The sequence below is a fragment of the Electrona antarctica genome, assembly GCF_951216825.1.
Source record: "Electrona antarctica genome assembly, chromosome: 19".
Lineage (NCBI taxonomy): Eukaryota > Metazoa > Chordata > Actinopteri > Myctophiformes > Myctophidae > Electrona > Electrona antarctica.
Genome location: NC_136800.1, coordinates 3,624,518 through 3,630,798, shown reverse-complemented (window position 1 = coordinate 3,630,798; position 6,281 = coordinate 3,624,518). Strand labels below are relative to the sequence as shown.

General features: G+C 41.5%; 1 long non-coding RNA gene across 1 annotated transcript; it reads left to right on the top strand.

Moving 5' to 3' along the window:
* Positions 1–2,862: 2,862 nt before the first annotated feature.
* On the top strand, positions 2,863–5,695 carry LOC306943682. Its single transcript, XR_013792449.1, has 3 exons — positions 2,863–3,100; positions 4,791–4,961; positions 5,590–5,695. It is a non-coding gene; the product is annotated as an uncharacterized lncRNA (long non-coding RNA).
* Positions 5,696–6,281: the final 586 nt, after the last annotated feature.

Below are 6,281 nucleotides of genomic sequence, written 5' to 3'. Positions count from 1 at the left end.
TTAAATGATATTTGCTCTAAATGTTTTTTCTTTCCTGTGAAGCACTTTGGTCAATTTCAGTTGTGTTAAATGTGCTATAAATTAAGGATGATTTGATTTGATACAATACACACACTGCTTTTGACATGTTGGAATGTATTCGACCTGTCAGAGACTAACAGCTAACTAAGTAACTGCTGTGCTGTGACAGCTCTTGAATGAAGCGTGGTCTCTGGACTTTGACTACGAGCAGCAGATGGTCTATTGGACAGAAGGGTTCTCACCAGATCTCCCCACCAGTCGTGAGTCGATCAGTCGTATGCACATCAATGGCAGTGACGTCCAGGTCAGTGTGACAAATACACAGATGGGAAGTGAAGCAATGTCAGAAAATGGTTATACTTGTATTCAAAATACTTTGTAATATCACCGTTAGACAGTCTGGTGGGAACTAAGTATTTTTACTCAAGTACTGTAAGGTACTTGTGTATAAATACTTCCCAAGTATTTATATTTCCTAATACATACAACTCCACTACATCTCAGAGGCATATTTGTACGTTTTACTTATTTGACAGCTTTAGTTACTTGCAGTGGTGGACAGTAATGAATGAGGTACTTTTTAAATATGAATACAGCAATGCATTGATACAAATTATTTATTTACACATTATACAGTATAGGCTACAAGTACATCAGTACTTTAGCTCAAGTACACATTTGACAGAGCAATTTATACTTAGTTGAGTAATATTTGACCAGGAGTATCTATACTTTGACTCAAGTACTGGGTTTGAGTACTTTGTACAACACTGGTTACTAGTTACTTTGTAGATTTAGATTGTTATGATGTTATACAATATAAATAATAACATTATTTATTGAAAATGTTCAACATAGTTAGAAAATAGCAGATCTACAAGCTCACAACGCATCACGTCACAATGCATTGTGAGCTTTATAGCATAGACCTGCTATTTTCAAAAAGCCAAATTATGAAATAAGGCTTAAGTGCTGAGAGTTGTGCAAACAAGCAGTCAGGTTGAGTAGTGGCAGTTAATTAGTGCACAGACAATATGCTCTTTATACAATATCATGTGATATTAATATGTTGAACAAATGACTTACAAATAGAACAATAAAACGTGGTGAGTATATCCAGAGTGAATGTATGTCTCATTGACAGGTCCTCCACACGTCACTCAGTGGACCAGTGGGTCTGGCTGTTGATTGGGTGGGAGGAAACCTCTACTGGAGTGACCATGAGCAGCACACCATAGAGGTGTCCAAACTAAACGGGGCGTACCGAACAGTCCTGGTCAACACCGGCCTGGAGGCGCCATACTCCATGGCTGTGGATGTACGCTACGGGTAAGTGTACTGTACGTGGTGTGGTGATCATGAACCTTACACTGACTTTATCAACCGTCCTGTGAAACACCACAGATACAAGAAGACTGAATTACATCTAAAAGCTAAACGGATGACATTGCATCATATTTATTTGTTGTAGGCCTACCTCTTTGACAGCAAATTCTGATTTAGTCTTAGTCTTTTGAATAACACCATTTCGTTTTAGTCCTATTTTAGTCTTCTGAAATTGTTTAGTCTTAGTCGACTAAATATCAACATCTTGTGGTCTTTATTATTTTAGTCTTTTAATCTTAGTCTTAATGAAGTGTACATTTTTAAAGATTTAGTCTTAGTCTTTTGCACAACACAGCATTTTGTTTGAGTCCTATTTTAGTTTACTACACAACATAATTAACAGTCTTGCAGATCTAGTTAAATAAAAGTCACATTAGTTCTTTTTTTGTATAAGACTAGGATGGATCACATGAGTATATATATATATATATATATATATATATATATATATCCGATCTACAAGCTCGCACAACGCGTCTCAACGAGACCGTCGAGACGTGTTGTGTGAGCTTGTAGATCAGCTATTTTTGGTGTATGTTCCCCCCAGAATAGGGATGGTGAAGTTCAAGTGTTTAAAGTAAACGTCAAGTATGAAGTTATTTTCATGGAAATGACTAGTTGACGTACCGTAAAATGACATAAAGGTTCTATAAAGTAACAATGCAATTCAGGGGTGCGGTTGACGAAAACGTTATTTTGCCGATCGAGGTGCACTGAGCCAAAAATGTTTGAGAACCACTGCTGTACAGACAGTACTGTATTAATTTTGTTGTTAACAGTGACCTGACACAGTGTCTCCTCTGACAGCTACTTGTACTGGGCAGACTGGGGCAGCAACAACCCCCACATAGGGAGGATAGGGATGGACGGCACCAACAGGAGCATCATAATGGAGGATAAGATCACCAAGCCCAGGGGCCTGACGTTAGACTACATCAATGATCACATCTACTGGAGCGACGAAGAGGAGAAAAGCATTGAGTTTGCCAACCTGGATGGAACCAACAGACATACAGGTAACACACACACACGTTTGTGTGGGGATTCATGGATGCCATTTTTACAAATGTTTTGGTCAACACAAATCATAGAGAGCCAAATATAGCTGATCTACAGGCTCACAATGCGACGCGTTGTGAGCTTGTAGATCTGCTATTCTTGGTGAGTGACACCGTTGTGCAGTTAAATAAGTAAGGCATAATTCACGCACACACACACGCACGCAGCCACACATGCACACACACGCAGCCACGCAGCCACACACACACACACACACACACACACACACACACACACACACACACACACACACACACACACACACACACACACACACACGGTCCCCGAGCCGTCTGTTCATGACAAGCTGTCACTCACTCCTGGGAACCGCCTATTGTGAAAAGCCCCGTTGTTTGCGCCGGTGCGAGTGAGAGTGTGGAGGCAGACAGACAGAGAGTGAGAGAGAACCGTCAGCGTTGGACCTGTCACTAGTGAACGAGCAAGTTGAAGTTAGCCCCTCATTCTCCGTGCCGTTTTGGTCCGTAATGTGGCGTAGCCTCGGGCGTTGTTCAAACCTGCAGAGCTACAAACAAGCATTCAAACGGACGACAATAACCCACAACCACAACTGACGATCCCCGCATCCTGGTCTGTCCCTTCTCCTTGGCTCAGCTGTCACGCACGGAGCAGTGCGGTAGTATTTGATTCCCCCACTATTATTTCAAGAGCTTGTTTTGTTTATTATTTTGTTGTTTTGGAGACTAATTAAAGAGCCGCTCTGCTTGGACAGACGGGCTACTTTCATAACATTTACTAACATTCACGTTGCGTGGATCTGGAACAATACCAACAGTTTATTTATGTATTTATTTATGAACTGCGCACGGTAACTCACTAGGCTACAAAATGGTTGTCATGAAATGAATTGATGCATGTGTAATAAACCTTGTCTCAGGTATGAGAAGTGTAAAGAGCCCGCCCTACAGAATATTTCCACTGTGAGCATTTAATAATGGAGCCAGAACATCCCATGTACTATTTCACAGCACAGACACTTTATTAATTCACTCTTAGGAAATAGACAATAATAAATATGCAGTCAGATATTTTCCTTCCCCCACCCACTACAACCCCTTTAAAGCACAGTACAGATCATTGACGGAATGCCATCAGCCGATGGACTTCCCAAGCATTCAATATTCAATCTATACATTTCATAAGCAGTTTAATAATTCATCCTAATTAAAACCTACACCATATACACAATACAATTAGTCTAAGATCACAATATATAATATCCGTGCACTGACTGACTGAATGTCTTTAACGCGCTATGTACTTAACTTTCCACAAGGAAACGACCCCCCACAGGGTCGGAGCTGTGTCGTTGGCTCGGCTGTTCGTTTGTCTGTGTTGGTGTGTGGGAAACACCGCCGGCCCAACGCCGTGAGTGATCTCCGTGGGCTGTATGAGACCGCTCGCCCCAACTGGAGAGCGGAACAAGAGCACTCCTATGTCCCCGCTATATCTTACTCTCTCCCTGCCTAACGCAGGAACCTGGCCCTAAGTCCCTGACTATCTTCGCCGCCGGCAGCCCTAAACAGCGTGCGAACGTCACCCACCCCCCCAGTAGTGAGTGCACAAACAAATAGTTCGGTAGTTGGCTCAACGCCAGCAACAACAGAGCTCCGCTCTCCAGACACGCCGTAACGTACTGAGCAAAACAGTTTTATAGTTTCACCTTCCTCAAACCAATCATGTCCAGCCGTGAGTGATCAGCGCGACGCACGTCTCACACTCAGGCGGTGGCCATCAGTCTGTGATTGACAGTTGTCATTTCTGACGTCACTCCAAGTTCAGGTTCACTACACATGGTTTTGGTTGAAAGGTTACGGACGTAACCCCATTTCTTTGAGTGTTTTCTCCCTCATTTCTTTGAGTGCAAACTGTTGGGTCTTGTTTCATGAACTGATTAACTGTTTGTGTTTATGTTGGTTGAAATCTCAATATATAATAACTTGAGAGTGAGACTGAGTTGATACCGTGTGTTGTGTGTTTTATTTCTTGGTGTAAGGGTTTTCATTTTACTCATACTCACATACTCACATACTGATACATATTTATTGTGACATATTTAAGACACCGTAATTACACAATTCCAGGTCCATTTTACACTCTCAGTGTTAAAGGAATGCTCCATATTTGACTGTGTTTAAGAACAGCTTTTGTAAATGTTGTCCATGAGTAGTGGAAGAAAAAGTAATTAAAGCAGTAAGAACATGATTTACTTTAGTACACTTTACTAAAACATTGTATATCTTATTATAAATAGTCTTATTACTATTTCATAATATTCTGACACTTTTGGTTTTGTGTGTCTGTAGTTCTGCGTCAGGGAGCTATCTATGGTATTACCCTGTTTGAGGAGTTCATCTACTGGACAGGCTCCAGCTCCATCTCCAGAGCTCACAAGACTCAGGGAACCAACAACACACAACACAGAAACCTGAAAGCATTTGACATCAAGATCTACCACCCCTATCAACAACCTGAGGGTCTGTACCACCTACTGTACACAACACTCTCATTATGACTCTGCTTAATGTTTTATGACTTCTATTAACTGTCTATCATTGTATTATTATCTGATCTGTTTTGAAAAGCATCACGTATACACTATACAGTATAAATACACCCTATAATAATAACAACAACAACAACAACAATAATAATAGTCATATTGTGACATAGTAGTAGCAATAGTATTAGTATAGTATAATCGGAATTGGTCTCAAAATAATCCAGATTATTTAATCGGTTTACACCAGCAAAATAAATGAAAAATTCTACATTTAACTTGTGTACTCATCTCATTCAGTAGTCATTCAGTTGTGAAAATGGACACTTGGAAAAAGAGTATAGGTTATTTATTGATTGATTGAATACTTAGGACCTAGGCTTGTTTCCATTGTGGTCCTCTGTATAATGAATCGGTCAGATTTGGTATCGGCAGATATGACCCTGCAAATAATCGGAGGTCGGATATCGGTCATAATTTCATAATTGTGCACCCCTAAATAGTATTGTAACATAATAGTAGTAGTAGCAGTATTGTATCATAGTAGTATAGTAGTAGTATTCAGGGCTCTCATATTCATTACATGTGTACATGTTTTCCTGCAGTGTCTGCTCATCCGTGTCAGACCAACAATGGAGGATGCAGTAACCTGTGTCTGCTCTCACCTGGAGGAGGCTACAAGTGTTCCTGTCCAACCTACTTCTACTTGGCAGCTGACAACAAGCAGTGCATGTCCAGCTGCGCTGCCAGCCAGGTGATTCACCTCCATCACTTGTGTTATATGCAGTGCTTAATTTCTAACTCAATGGATGCCGGAGCTCAACTCCCGCACATGCACACGCGCACCAGTGTGCGTGCATGTGCGGCCACGCACAGCGTGGCTGCCGAAAAAACTGTTTTTCGTCGGGTTTGGGCGTATTTATGCCGGTTATTTGGTGGTAATTCCGCCCCAGAGTGACCGCCAGACTTTAGGTAGGCTATACCAAACACTTTTTCACAAATCAGACTGCACAGGCTAGCCACAGACTGTACAGTCACAGAGAGTGAGACTACAGAGAGTCACCTGTCATGATAATACTCATAAGAGAGATGATTATTGATTACAAATACAAACTGCAGCAGCAGCACTGCTAGTCCCGGCCGCTAGCCGCCAGTGTGGCTCAGCCTGTACAACACACAACAACAACAACCAGGCGCGTCACCACCATTCACTGTGAGTCGCAACACCTGCTGTAATGAAGGACTCTGATGTTGATGTCTGATGGACTCTTTGATGTCAGAAGGACCCTTTGATGTT